Genomic DNA, 16,592 nt, shown 5'->3' with positions numbered 1-16,592 from the left:
GTTGACCAAAATGGCCAAGTTTATCCTACTAGAAAGGAGATAAAAACTCTTGAGCTAGCTAAATTGTTTTATCGAACATCTCTACAAACTATATGCTTTTCCATCACCGATATAGTTTCTGATAGAGATAGAAAGTTCAATAATCACTTTTGGAGGGAAGCCTTCAAAAAGTTGGATACTACTCTATGAGAAGAATCGACAATCCGTTGTCAGACGACAGAGAGAGTCAACCAAGTGCTAGAAGACATGCTTCGAGTGTATGTCAATAAAAAGCAATCAAATTGGGTGTACCTTCCACTATTTGAATTTGCTTATAATAGTTCAAAACATTCAGCGACTATATTTAGCCCATTAATGTTAATGTATGGTTTTCCAACCAAGATCTCCTATAGTTGTAGGGCTAGAAAAGGAGAAAATCCACTTTGACAAGGATTTCCTTAAGGACATACAAGTTATGCTAAAAGCAGTAAGAGCACAATATCGTGCAAAAAAAGTATGCTAACAAAAGCTATTGAGAAGTGATATTTAAAGAGGGTGACTTTGTTTTCTTGAAAGTCCTGCAAAGTTGGAAACTCTCAAGACGGAAAAGTGTCTAAATCTTTCCCCTCGATATTGCAACCTATTTAAAATCCTTAAGAAGAATGGGAGTGTAGCATACAAACTTGAGTTATCAGAGAGCTCTCGATGAGTACATCCTATTTTTCATGTAAGTAGAATACGAAAAACAGTAGATCATCAAGTTACTCCTATCATCTTGGTAGAACTTATTGAACCACCATCTCTTCCACCACATGAATCTGAAAAGATTCTTGGATTTAGAGATTAGAACATGAGGCATATTGTGTACCGAGAAGCACTTGTCAAGTCAAAGGATAGAGACGAGGAAATTGTTGAAATATACAAGTGAATAGGGTGTGTGTGGGAACAAGCTCTTGGATAGAGGCTGTAAAAGAGGAGATGTAATTGTGAAAGAACCTGTGAAAAGGTTAGGAGAATCTACTGGGAGAGAATAATGGGTAGCATGAGGGAATTTAGGAGTGTGGAGTTATTCTGGGAGATAATCAGGGAAAAGAGAAGAGGTGGAGAGAATCAGGCAAGAGGTGGAGATATTCAGGGAGTGAATCATGGAGAAATCAATGGGATTTGATGCTTGATGTAAACTCTATAAATTGAGGCATAGCCCTAATGAGAATTTGCTGGTTTTTGAGTATCCATGCCTACATTAATCTATCTGCTAATTATTCACTAATTACGTCTTAATCATTTCTTAATCACTTTGTTAATCATGTTGATTCTAGTGTATGATCCACCATAGCTCATCATTTTGCTCAAATTTCAACATGGTATCAGAGCCATGCCTAGAATCAACCAGATTTATGAGCCCATTAGTGAATTAATTAGGATTAGTAAAATAATTAGCAAAAAATCAATTTTTTAGTAAGCTTTCACTCTTCCCCTTCACCCCCAGCCAGTGGAGGGTCTCTAGCATCTAGCACACTCAAAATTAGGGCATAAGATTCTTACACAAGCTAGCAAAGGTCTTTGGCTTCAAGCCTATCAAGAAATCGTAGCAAACCGCCGGCGCATTCAGGAGATCTACGCGTTTTTTCCAGCGCTGCATTTTCTGGGTATTTTGCAGATCTTGAGCTCCTCCAATCAAATTGAGCTAATTCCTCCTAGCCCAAGGGATAATCAAGCATGCTCTACAAGCTGGTGAAGACAGAAATCAATTTCATCAAGTCTACAGAGAGATCCAAGCTCTTCATCAAATCTGCAGGTGACTTTGGTAAAACAGAGATTAAGCTTTCATTATTTGGTCAAATCTTGTGTTTCTTGGCTTAATCCTCTACTAGACTCATTGCTATTGATGCCTTTGAAAGCATTTGAGTTCATTTGAAGTGGAAGGCACCAGATCTGAGCTCCCCGCATACTCTGTTTTCTGCACACAAACCAGAGCATTAATTTGCTAATCAGTGATTAATCAGTGCTAATCACTGTACTTTGGTGCAATTGAGGGTTAAAATTAACCATTAGGTATCTGATACAGATCCCTATAACTTCAGATTTCAAATCGGAGTTGGTTTGATACTCCAACCATCCCGTACAAATTGGTTACTCTCAATTTAATGTAATTTCTGGTGATTTTATGCTGATAAAATTATTGTAATCATCTATTAAACACCAGATTGAGTTGTAAAAGGGTAGACACTGCCCTTGAATCTTGAATTTGGATCAAGAGGTAAGACCCCCTTCACATCACCATGAATTCAGCACAGGAAATAGCCAAATTTAATGGAGAACAGTTTTATACATGGCAAACAAAAACCATGTATTTGCTGATGAGGAAAAATCTGTGGGGATTAGTTGAAGGGAGAGATGAATGCCCAGAGAGAGGGGAAAATGAGTGGAAGTGTAGGAATGAAAAAGCATTGGGGCTTATTGCACTCAGTTTAAATGATGAGATCATTCACCATATCACAGGGATACAGTGGGCAAAAGATGCATGGGATGAACTCAATAAATTATTTGGTACACAAGCAAAAAATTCCAAGATAAATCTATTAATGCAGTTTTACAAATTGGACATGAAGGAAAGTGAACCCTTAATCACACACTTGAACAAATATAAAAGCATTAAGCAACAGCTGGCAGCTATTGGCAAAAAGGTAGAAGATGATGAAGCATTAGCTGTACTTTTGAAGAGTGTGGATAAAGGAGATTATGAAAACATTGTAGCAACACTAAAGAATGTGCCTGAACTGAAGATACACGAGATAGAAGCAGCTCTACTGGAGCAAGAGAGCAGAGGCAAAGAGAAGAAAGAGCTCGACTCAACAGCAGGAGAGGAAAAAGCATTCTTCACCCGAGGAGGATTCTCTCGAGGACGAGGACGAGGAAGAGGCAGAGTAGGAGGGAGGACCTTCACTTGCCACAAATGTGGAAAGCCAGGACACATGGCGAGAGACTGCTACAGCAAACCCAGTGAAGAAGGAACGACATCGGCAAACTTCATGGAGGCTCCAAGAGAAGTGGAGTCGGATCATCTTTTTTGAGAGAGAGAGAGAGAGAACCCACAACCCAATGTAACCTGCCCCAATAAAGTAAAACCACCTCTGAGCCACCGATGATGTAGGCCAAGTGGTAGATGTATGTGTGAACACTTTAGTCAAGGTCGCGGGCACTTATAGTAGCCTTGGACACATAGAGAGAGAGAGTGTCAAGGACTATGGAGTTTAGGGACTTGAGGCACTGGTCGCGGGCTATCAAGTAAGAGGGAAACTTGATACAGGGTCCAGGTGTGTTAGGATTATTCACTTGAGGGGAGGTGTTGAAATATACAAGTGAATAGGGTGTGTGTGGGAACAAGCTCTTGGATAGAGGCTGTAAAAGAGGAGATGTAATTGTGAAAGAACCTGTGAAAAGGTTAGGAGAATCTACTGGGAGAGAATAATGGGTAGCATGAGGGAATTTAGGAGTGTGGAGTTATTCTGGGAGATAATCAGGGAAAAGAGAAGAGGTGGAGAGAATCAGGCAAAAGGTGGAGATATTCAGGGAGTGAATCATGGAGAAATCAATGGGATTTGATGCTTGATGTAAACTCTATAAATTGAGGCATAGCCCTAATGAGAATTTGCTGGTTTTTGAGTATCCATGCCTACATTAATCTATCTGCTAATTATTCACTAATTACGTCTTAATCATTTCTTAATCACTTTGTTAATCATGTTGATTCTAGTGTATGATCCACCATAGCTCATCATTTTGCTCAAATTTCAACAGAAATGTCCTGTTGGGAACGCTTGAGTACACTTACCCAAAACTATCATGAATTTGTTTTCGTGGAACTCTTCTTAAGGGGGAGTTAATGTCACGTAGCTTGTAACAAATTACGTAGGGCTCAACTAGACATGGAGCTTGATTGTCAGAGAGCGATCTACGAGAGTGTTTGGGATTTAAGGATGAGGTGCGTGTAAAGCGTAAGCCTAGGCTTTACCTTGGTACTTCTTAGATACTTTTGAACATTAGTCTTTTTACCTGAGATTTCGAGAGACATCATTTTGGGTTTTATTTTGAGATGTAACCTTTTGGATTGTGCATTATGCAAAGCAAGTAACTGAAACCTTGGTGTTCACGTTGCTTTTCTCAGTGTTTCTATGTTTTTCCCTGCGGTTTCAAAATTTTGTTCTTGTAATGCTGTAATGTTGGATTCTGTGTTCTGTGATGGAGATAGATAGTTTGTTTCTTATCCCTGTGATCTGAAATGATGAAGATGACGTGTGGGGAGTGTTTAAAGCCTATTCTCTGTAATTTCATATTTTTGTGTGTAGTATTTGTTTGGGGCTTTGTTTAGCCTCAACACTTTTGATGATCCTGCTATTTTCGCATGCCCAATTGCTTTATCTATGGGCAAAGATGCAGGGTTGAAGAGTTCTTCCTTTGTTGAGGAGAAGATAGACAGATGGCTTCAAGAATTTGGGAATTGGATGATGAAAGAGAAAGAATTTGATGCAGAGAGAATGTATGTGTGGGGTCTTGATGCAACCAGTTCAGAGATCAACCCGTTTCAGGTAGTTTTAGATAGTTGCAACTTGTTTTGAAACTTTTAGACAAATCAACCTATTTTCAAGCAGTTTTAGGCAGTTTCAAGCAAATCAACTTGTTCTAGGAAATTTCAAGAAAAACGAGTAGTTTTTGTAAAAACAGGCAGTTTCAAGAAAAACAGGTAATTGCTGTAAAAATAGTGTATTCACATGTTGAGATGGGGTGCACAATGGGAATGCAATGTAATTGAGATGTCTAGATGTGGTTGATTTTTATGAGATGTCTAGATGTGGTTGTAAATCTTGGTAATGCCAAGCACTTTACTTCACACACAAGAATATTTTATCAAAGATCAAGGGATGTGTGGGATTCGAGTCTTCAAGTTTTGAGAAAACTTTAACCACCGGGTGTGCCAAGTGTAAAGCCTAGGCTTTACCTTGGTACTTCTTAGATACTTTTGAACATTAGTCTTTACCTGAGATTTCAGGAGATGTCATTTTGGGCTTTGTTTCGAGATGTAACCTTTTGGATTATGCATTATGCAAAGCAAGTAACTAAAACCTTGGTGTTCACGTTGATGTTCTCTGTGTTTTTGTGTTTTTCTTGCGATTTCAAAATTTTGTTCGTGTAATGATGTAATGTTGGATTCTGTGTTCTATGATGGAGATAGATAGTTTGTTTCTTATCCCTGTGATCTGAAACGATGATGATAATGTGTGGGGAGTTTTTAAAGCCTATTCTCTGTAATTTCAAATTTTTGTGTGTAATATTTGTTTGGAGCTTTGTTTAGCCTCAACAGGCTAATGAGCATTCAATGAGAGTAGATGCTCATGAGTTGTCAAATTGTCCATTTTGGGTGTCATTTATAAAGGGTGTAAGGGGTGTCATAAAAAGGTTGACTTTTTTTATTCCCACTTATCTTTTTGGGAAAATGCCCATATCTTATTATTTTTAAATTCAAAAAATATCCCCCCCAAAAAAAGAAAATTTGTATTTCCCACTAGACTCCAAAAAAAATAATTTGAAAAATGGTTCACGTCGTGAACCATTTTTGCAACTTCATGGCCTAAGGATTCATGCCCTAAGAGCCCGTGTTGCCGAAAAAAATGAATTTAATTTTTTCGTGAAGTCCACTTCTTCACGACGTGAACCGTTAATGGTTTACGGCATGAGACCCTTCATTCACTCGACCAAAAAAAAAAACAAATTTAAATTTTCGTGGAGTCCGCTTCATGACGTGAACTGTTTAGGGTTCACAGCGTGAGACCCCTTTGTTCATGTGACTAAAAAAAATCAAATTTAATTTTTCCATGAGTCCGCTTCACGACGTGAACCATTAAGGGTTCACAATGTGAGACCCTTCGTTCATGTGACAAAAAAAAAATCAAATTTAACTTTTTCGTGAAGTTCGCTTCACGACATGAACCCTTAAGGGTTCGTGTGACCCTTTGTTCACGTGACCAAAAAATAAAATAAAATTTATAAAATTCGTCAATTTCGCTTCATGGCGTGAACTACACCCTGCTAGTTCACGACATGAAAGGGGGTCCGTCGGCAAAAAAAATAAATGTATTTAATTTTTCATGAAGTCCGCTTTACGACGTGAACTGTTAAGGGTTCACGGCATGAGACCCTTCATTCACGCAACCAATTTTTTTTTTAAAATTTATAAAATTCGCGACTCCACTTCATGGAGTGAATTGCACCTTGCTAGTTCATAATTCTGGAAAACACCAATGTTTGGAGGCCCGTATCTCCTAAACCGTGTATTCTGAAGGTGCTCTAAGGCTCATCGAAAAGTGACATCGAGCTCTTTGACTTAGGACTTGGCCATCCGAAGTCAAAATCGATCATTTTGGATTCCGACCAGCAGCCTCAAAATTCAACCCAAAAATCGAGGCAAAAAACAGCTCAAAAACCACGAAAAAATCATATAAAACAGTGCAAAAACAATGATGAGCCATATTCGGGCTACTTTTTAAGGATCTAAACAACAAATTTACGGACGACTCAGGGAAACAAAGTTGTATTACTCCAAAAATACAACACCCTCTCATACAAAGTTTTTCAAAATTCCTTTTAGAGGAACACCCTCAAAAACGTGCTGCAAAACAGGGAAAATTTCTCAGAAATTTTTTTCTTCTTGAGATAGTGATGGAAAATAGGTTTTAGGACCTCCTCTTCCATCTGGAAAGTTACTAGCATGCACTTTTTTCGAAAAAATATCTCTAAGATCATTCACGTGCATATAGCGCTTAAGCTAATTAGGCACCTAATTAAGGCATATAGCGCCTAATTAGGGTGAACGGACACTTGTTTGACCCAACGAAGAGAACGCCATGCCTCTTGACGTTGTAAACGGGCTATGAGAGAATATAAAAAGCAAAAAAAAACTGTGTTTGCTCATTAAGGAGCATTTAGGCAATCGGACATGGCAACGATAGAGGGATTGCTAGGGATCACACAAGGACTGAACCCAATGGTTGACATCTTCTAGCCATTGAGATCTATGCCCCAAATGCACCTCCTAATACCATTGATCATGCCTATAACAAGCGTGTCATCGGGTTTTACACCCCCTGTCACTTCGATCCCACTGGGCTTTGGTCCCTTCCCTAACATTTCCACAAATCCTAAAGGTACCAACTCTTTCCTGGATGCCCACACCTTGGACTAGTCTAGGAAGGGGGGTAGCCCAAGGACTCAGTGAGTCTCTCCCAAACAAGAGCACTCACATACGGCCTTAGTGACTCATACAAAAATACAACTGTACAAATTTCTAAAATTATGGGCAAATACGACGGAATAACATACCCAGCTCAATTCATTCAAATGTTTGAACAGAGATGTGAAGCCTTTGGAAATCCCAACTGTCCCACCAAGGTACATGCATTGAACCTATGCTTAGAGGAAAAAGCTAGTCGATGGTTCATCACATTGATGCTGGCGATCAAGAGAAATTTAGAAACTCAGCCTTTATCCACATGCCTTTTCTAGACAAGGTGATCCGTGGAGTGCAGCAACAAAACTCTATTCAATTGAGCATCAACCCAATGAACACATTAGAGACTTTATCCTTCAGATAAAACTCTTAGACTCACGATGTGAGTCATGGAAAAATTTAAAAGATATTTCATGATGGGCTTAAAGAATAACAGCTTACACAACTTGATCATTGTATCCAATCCGACAACATTCGATCAATGTTGTAACGAAGCAATACGTTTAGATGACAACATGCTAGAAGATAATCATGCTACGAGGTGTTCCTCATCTAAACCAAGTGAAGCAATGGCAAAAGAACGATCAGTCTCTTGGAATTGACATTCCCTAAATTCTATGCATCCTTGCTTAAAACCTTTCAAAGAGAGGATGAACTCCTTCAAAACTAGACATCCTTAATGCCTCTACAAGTGAGGAACAAAATGCCTTGTGTTGAGTGCAATCACTCTACAACCATCCCAATCCCCATTATGCATACAAGGTACCTGTTTTTCTATACTGCACATATTGTAAAACCTTTGACCATGATACTAAAAAGTGTCCCACTTCATCCACAATTGACTCAAAGCCTCCATCTCTTATGCACCAAATAGAAACAGTCCAAAGGGTAGAAACTACTCAGGAAGCAGTTAATCAAACACTTCAGTGTTTCTATTGTTGTGGACCTCACAAGGTGGCAGACTGCACAATTTGGAATACTTCCATGCCCATAATCATTGACACTTTGTGACCCATGTGTGAACGATGTGGCATTAATCGCATGTTCCAAGATTACCCAGACGAGTTGCTTTAATGCAACTTGTCTCACAAAATACAACTCTTAACATCTTAAGTATGCAAAATGAGTAATTGTCCACGGTACCCTTGAATATGCTTACATGTTTACAAGCCAAGGCATGAGAAACAGTCAAAAAGAACGCAAAAGACAATACCTCAACATGGGTAGAAGAACATGCTTTAAAGCAGAACCCAAAACAGAAAACAAAACCTTCTAAACCCAAGAAAGATAAGGGACTACAAACTATCAAAACCAAGGTTGAATTCAAAGACAAGGAAAATGAGCCTGTATAGAGGACATAAACCCAAGAAAGATAAGGGACTACAAACTATCAAAACCAAGGTTGAATTAAAAGACAAGGAAAATGAGCCTGTAGAGGACATAAACCCAAAAGGGGACATAAACCCAAAAGAGCCAAAAGCTATACATGATGCAGAAGCATCCACCTCAAAGACCACCACACAAACCTCAAAACCCATATGTGCAACACAGGGTACAAAAACCCAAAAGAAAATTCGATCTCATCGCATGGGCAAACATAATGAAAACTGACAATCCAAAGAAAGTCAGAAAATGAAACAAATTCTAGTACATCACTTAGCGAGGATGAAACAAGTTGTGATTCGTCACTCAGCGCCCTTCACAGACCAGTCAAGAAACTAGAACCCACCCAACCACTCCAAATTGATAATAATGATGACATATGTAAAACACAAAAAGCAAGGTTAGGAGAGCATGCTTAGCTTGGTTGAGTGTCTTACAGGATCACCGATTGTGATTGAGCCTCATAATGCCAATCCTAAAAAAGTAACCAAAATACAAAGCCCAGAAGAGTATTGCTTCCCCTTTCAAAGAGGAAGACATACCCTCTATAGAAGAGTCATTTGAGACAGATTGCACGAAGTATACACTTGAGAAAGCACGTGAAAAATTTGATAATTTTCTTACAAAAATAAAGCAGTCTCTCAAAACCTCATTTGGAGGAAGGTTCTTCTCTCATGGTGGTGAAGCAAGCATAACATCAGCACTTACACCTTTAAGGGCTCAACATGAGTTATACCAAGACATAAAGAACTCCATAGAACAGGACTGTGAGGATTTGCAAGTATCCAAACAGATCTCATTAAGAATGGTTAGAGAGCCAAGTGTGCCAGTGTACACATTCAGTACTCTTAAAAAAGCTGAGAGCCAAAATGAGGACGAAAGTGAATGGGAATATGAAATAGAAACGGGATTTGAAGCTGACACAAAAACTAAAACATCTATGGTTTCTTTGGAAAATTCTATCATGATATGGTTGAATTTCCCTACACGCAATGATGTTAAGCACAAACGCGCATTGATTAGCCCTCAAGCTAGTCATAACATCATGACAATAGACACTTGGGTGAATGGGAATATGAAATAGAAATGGGATGTGAAGCTAACACAAAAACTAAAACATCTATGGTTCCTTTGGAAAATTCTATCATGATATGGTTGGATTTTCCTACAGGCAATGATGTTAAGCGCAAACGCGCATTGATTAGCCCTCGAGCTAGTCATAACATCACGACAAGAGACACTTGGGTGTCATTGGGACAACCTAAACTTATCCCTACATACAATGGTCTTGCAAGAGGAGCCAAGGGAAAAAACATTGAAGTTCTAGGTTACTTTAGCTATGATACTCAAACAATTGGTGGAGATGTGGAATTTGCATTCCATGTTACCCTAGATTCCCTCGAGTATGATGTCGTCCTTGGTGAAACTTGGATATGTGACTCGTTGTATTCAATAGATAAATCCATGCAAATAGTCACCTTGAACACTCTTTGCAGACATTGTACAATTGCTTTTAAGGGAGAACGAGACCATAGAGGAGCTAGAACTTCCAACATATCTTACTGAAAAGATCCTTAGGATTATGGTTGGATTAGAAATTCCAAATAAAATCACCACAGCTCAAGCACAACTTTATCCCCAACAACACGAGAAGACAATCTCATGACCCTCAAGTTATGGGATTTGTTAGGTCAACCCAACACTCACGGAACATCTTGAAAGAATTCCCTTTACACAAGACTTGAACATGCCATGTTTGGGGTATTTTGAACATACAATGTATATTGAAACTCACCACAGCTCAGGCACAACTTTATCCAACACAAGAAGACAATCTCATGACCCTCAAGTTATGGGATTTGTTAGGTCAACCCAACACTGACGAAACATCTTGAAAGAATTTCCTTTACACAAGACTTGAACATGCTATGTTTGGGGTATTTGGAACATACAATGTATATTGAAACTAACCCCCTTGCCTTGCAAGTTTTTTGTGGTTGAGTATGTGTTCGAAGCAGATTTGATCTTGGGGCATAAATGGACTATTGCTGCCCAAGTACCACTATGCTTCGCTAGCGATAGAGTCATCATGATGGTCAACGACAAAAAGTTGACAACACCATATTGCAAGGAAGAGGATCCAACTTTAATGGATTTCTATGATGATGAACGCAAAAGGTTACAAGCCTCTTCCACAAAAGCCCCTCTACACAATGACCTACCATCATCTGTGTCAATGATCGACTCTGTTAGAGCACCTACTCCTTCAATCCCATCCTCACCTACAAAGCTTGATGCCAAAACCTTGCAACAATCACCAGCTATTCTTGAAGAAGTTCCCATATCTCAACCATCTATCTCTAATAAACAAGGAAATCAAGGGAAAAGCCCTGGTGCCTATGCCTTGTCATCGACAAACCTCACCAAAGGAGGCAACCGCATGCTTGAAAGCCTCATCATCTCGTCAGCCACTCCATAAGAGACTCTAGCTTCATCATCGACAACCACTCCATAAGAGACTCTAGCCTCATCATCGTCAACAATACCCATGAGTCTCAAACCTGCAAACCTAAGTGCCAAACAATGTGAAGAAGGGCCCCAAACCTTCCACATCAACCCCAAAAAAAATTCCACCAAGACAACCAAAATCAAGGTATCTTAATAGTATCAAGTTGTGGGTGAAGAAGCAACTACTTGTAGCTCAAGGCTACTATGAAGGTGCCAATCAAATTTGGGTTCCTCGACAGTCAAAGCCTTTTCCTCAACGCAGCACTTATTACAGGCCAAGGAAAAAGAAAAGTACTCCACAACACCGTCCACAAAAGCCTATGTGAGTTCCTCAAAGAACTCCACCAAGTCAACAAGTGTGGGTACCAAAAACACTACTGCAAGCACAAGGGTACTACCAAAGAAATACCAAAGCTTGGATCCCCAAGCGCATCACAAAGCCCCCTAAGCTTACACAAAGAAGGAAGCCTCAGCACTAAGCACATTAGCCCACCAATTTATAATGTTCTTAAAAAATGGGGGCCTGTTGCTTCAAAAAACAACAAGGATACTATGATGGTAATCCCATCATATGGTTGCTAAAATCAAACAATGTGAAAAAAGCCTCACCACCGACTTCAACCCCAACAGCTTCATCACCTAAAGTTCGACAAGAATGGAGGCTCAAGCAATAATAAGAAAATCACTCAACCACTCTCGTGCATTCAACACACCTACACAAGAGCTTGTGTGTTCAAGCAAACAACCAACAGTCCTACATACTGCCTCGACAACATTTGAGCAAAAAATTCAAGAGTCAATACCCGCATCAAGGACAAAATAACAAAGCTCTTGTCACCCCTCTGGATGTGAGAAATAAGTGCACAAAAACCTGTTACTCGTAAGTCATGTCCTAGCTGACCCATAAAATCAGTTCAAATAAAAAACCATCGAGGTTAAAACCTGCAACTTCAAGGGGTCAAAACCTGCAACTTCACAAAATTCCATCTCACGCAATTACACTTCACAGAATTCCATCTCACGCAATTACACTTCACAGAATTCCATCTCACGCAATTACACTTCACAGAATTTCATCTCATGGAATTCCATTTCATGGCCTGCACTTTCATGGAAACACCATTTCATGGGATTAACACTCATAGGATTAGGCCATTTCACGGAATATCACGGCCAAAAAACCTGCAATCTCACGGGATTAGGCCACTTCACGGATGGAATACCCCTTCACAGGCGGCCAAAAAACCTACAATCTCATGAGTTCAGGTTTCTTACGAATTGCAGTCTCATAGCTTAAGAACTTACACTTTCATGATTTAAGCCATATCACGGATTAAGGCATCTCACGGCGGTAACACCTTCCAAACGATCTTCAATAGCCATTATATATTTATTAAGCTTATAGCTTACTATTCTTTGGCTATGTTAATGTAGCAGAAGCTGCTCCATGAGGACATATCCATACTCATGCACCAAAACCTCACCATCGACAACTTTCAAGTACATCTCTGGTGGATGGGGGGGGCCGTGGTGGGCAAAAGCCTGGTCAATGGTACAACCCATCGCTTGGAATTTTCCTTCAAATTAAAAACCTCTCCAAACGACGAACCCATCTTCACAAATCAATGATCTTCAATCCGTAGTGAAGATATCTATATTAGCCTCGCAAGACGTAATTCTTTCAATCCTCACCAACAAGTGGCTACTTTAACACAGAGCAGTTCAATAAGAGTCTATATGACTCAATTCTGGTACTTCATGTTGACTCAATTCTAGTACTTCATGTATATCTGCTTTCATAAGAGCACTTAAATATACATAAAAACATAAAAAGCACATGGACAGAAGAAGTCAGGAACAGGTCCTACTCAACAACATTTGATAAGAATCCTGCCAAACAAAGGGACATCATCGAAGACCAATTTTTTCTAATGATGAATGTCGCTTCTTCAATGAATCAAATGAGGAACTGAGAATCCCCATCTCGTTCTGATGAGATTAAGTCTACGTTCCTCCGGATACTCCCCTCTCTTCTCTCCCATTATTAACATCTCTTAGTATCCCCACTAACAAAACTCACATGTAACCTTGCTTATGATTGCCAAAAACAAATTGAGCCAAAAAAAAAGGCTCACACAAATATAAAAATGCAATCATTCGCAAAAACCCTACCCCACCCCCTTAGGAATTCCCAATAAACCACTAACCTCTTCATTCACTAACTCGCTTTTCTTATTCTTTCCAAAGGAACAAAGACCATTGAGCATCAATCAACATCAAAGCCATCGACAAAGCTTGTCCATCCTCCCCACACAAAGGTCTTCAACACGATCATGAGAACATGCTCGCCATCAAGAGAAGGGGGGATGTTAACCCAATTCTAAGGTTAACAAGATCTACCACCATTATCTTACATCAAGGAGTCACGATAGATACACCAAAGGGTCACACATTCAAGATATGAAGCAATGGTGTCCAAAGCTACAACTTGGACGGGCGTCCGTGTGACGAAGTGTTTATGGTGATTCCCGCTTCAAGAGAATGTGGTAGCAAGTTAGGATGAAGTCCTTAGTGATGTACTTCATGGATATATTATGAGAGTAGTCATTGTAATAACATTAGGCCTCTTATGAGCCTAAAGTGCCCGGTCGGCCACAGTTTAAGTGAGTGTGAACACTTATGGCCATGTATATAAGTGAATATCTCTCATAATATAAGACACTCTCCCATTGTGCAATTGAGTCTTGCTCTTGCTAATCTCTCTCCCTAATGCATGCTAGTGAGTATGTGTGAGTGAAGTGAGGTGAGAGGAGGGACGAGTACTGGTAGTACAACGCAGCGGTGTGACAACGCTCGCAAGAGGCGCAGTGGAATTGCTTCTCAAAGAGTTGTAGAGCTTGGAGACCTCAAGGGTTGCGGTTCACCAGGTAATCTTGGCCATTGGAAAGATCCTCACCATAGTTGCGGTTCACCAGGTAATCTCTTATTAGATGTGTTTCAGGGAGGGTTAGGGTGAGCCTTAACAAGGGGATGGAAAGTTTAATCTCCTACCCTTTTTTTTACGTGGTTGGTTTTTTGTGACATAATCCGGACGATGTGATGAGTTGTCATCCTCAAGGTTTATAATTGCTGGTGTTTGACTTCAATAATTGTAATGTTATTACTGGTATGGTTTGACTGCACATGTATTGGTGTGCCAGTGTGCTTCCCCCACCAATCTGCTAGTTGGTTGACAGGCTTGGAGATTTTGATAATCTAGTCTTCTCCATTAACTTTGTTATTGTAGGGCCTGCTCCATGATATTTGCCTTGCATAAAGGCATGCTTATTTGTGGATTGCAAGTTAGTGAGATTTGAAATAGCAGCAGCATATAAACTGATGGTTCCCTTGAAACCCTCTCCTACCAACTTGCTTGTTTTGTTTCAGCTAGATTGGTGGTTGGCATGTGTGACAAAGTGGCATCATCCACATCCTGTAACAAAAGATTAAGTTAACATATGAGGATCCAAAGTATAAGCACCATCCACATCTTATAACAAAAGCTTAAGTTAAAATATGAGAATCCAAAGTGAAGCTCCTTGTTTTAAAAACTCAGTAATACATACCTCTACAAGCTGCTTCCTCTAATGGGGGCATCTTATATTCCACCAACTAAGCCAACAATTTATCAACGACTTTGCCGTTCATTCACCATGATCTATTAGACCTATACTTCAAAAGTGACTCTTCTTCATTCAATGTACAATGCCATTGACAACAAAGTCAGTTGTGCTCATCTTGAAAATTCTTGACTACATATTGAATTGTATGGATATTTAAGCTCTATTCCCAATGAAAAAGACATGACCACTCACGAGCTTTTTGGTTGATTTTTGTAGACTCTCCGTACAACCCTCCAACTTGATCCTGCCTCATCGGCCATAAAGCCATAAAAATCTAGTTTGGGACAGCCTTTGTGCAAGATATTATTGATCATCTCCAGAATAGAACTTATCCAACTGTGTCTTCTTCTTTCATTTCGCAAGAAGCAATTGTCAAAAGCTCTTAAAGCTGCATGCCATCATATAAGAGTTGTAAAGAAGTCATAACAGTTGTAAAGAAGTTCACAAATCTTAGGAGTTCTACAAGACTGTAGTGTACCTTGGATCATACACATGCACAACCATTATTGTCCATCCTTATACATGCATGACGTGATCAAAAAGCAAACCCAAGCCCCTTTTAATTCATTGTCTCCTATTTGACACATACGGTTCACTAAGTCTAAACCTGATGTGGGCCATTCGATGATTGACATTTTAAATAAGTAGCACCTCTCTGACTCATCCAAAGCTTGGCCTAGAAAACGACTACCCATGGAAGAAGTCAAAAGTGCATTATCTCTTCAAATCTAGAATACTAGACTCTACACCTTGCACTGTACCATTGATTCTTGAAGAGCATACCATCTTTCTAAATCTACAAGAGAATGGGACAACTTAACAATTTATTTAAAAAACATGTTGAGAATCACAATCATGCAATTAAAATGTATATGGAGTTAAACTTACCTTTGACATTGAACCCAGGGATGCATGTGTTCCAATAATTGTGACAACTCCATATTGCTAATATTTGATCCATACCTCATATTCTTTCTACATCCAATACTAGTCCAATACTAGTTGTTTTGTGATATCCATTTGAATCTTCCTTTGACCACTTGTAGCAACCTCTAACACTACCTCTTGTACAAGTATTCTTATCATTTGCAATGCTTGCCTTGATTTGCCTCTTCTCATCTTATTCAAATGTTTTCCTTGATGTATCATCAATCTACTCATATGCTGCATCACACATGCTTCTACATACAGGTCTGGTCTTACAGTAGAAACAATAGAAACAAGTCTGGTCTTACAGTAGAAACAAGCTAGCAAATCATACCCATCCGATGTTAAGCCAAGCGAGGGAAGCTTTCATGTGAGCTTTCCTATTATTTTTTAAAATATAAAGTCCTAATAAATACTTTTTATCAATTAATGTTTATTGAAATTGAACTAGGGTATAAAGCCTACCAATCCATGATATTCTATTTGGTATAGTCCTGCTTCCAAACAAGACATAAGTGCACTCAGTCACAACAACTCTTTTGGACTATTCCGAGAAACTTTACGTGACTCTCCATAGGTTTCACCCAACAATGCCCATTGTGTGCTTGCTCCATTCCTTACATTGGTGAGGATGAAGGATCAAGTACCTTAGGTAAATCAAAAGCCACATTGCCATTGTAAATTTATGGAATCTTTTCCACTTTTTCAATAAGATTACGTGTCAACATCATTTTGCAAAGCACACCTGCATGAGATTCCATAGATAGTAAGTATTTCACCACACTCTTCTGATAGGATGTGTCACCCTCTTTACGAGTTGCCCTTGCCTCCCTCCCTCCTCTCTTTCT

This window comes from Cibotium barometz, chromosome 10, assembly GCF_041138505.1.
Source record: "Cibotium barometz isolate CiBa-2024 chromosome 10, ASM4113850v1, whole genome shotgun sequence".
Taxonomy (NCBI): domain Eukaryota; kingdom Viridiplantae; phylum Streptophyta; class Polypodiopsida; order Cyatheales; family Cibotiaceae; genus Cibotium; species Cibotium barometz.
The sequence above is the reverse complement of the archived record's forward strand: the minus strand, read 5'-3'. Positions refer to the sequence as shown.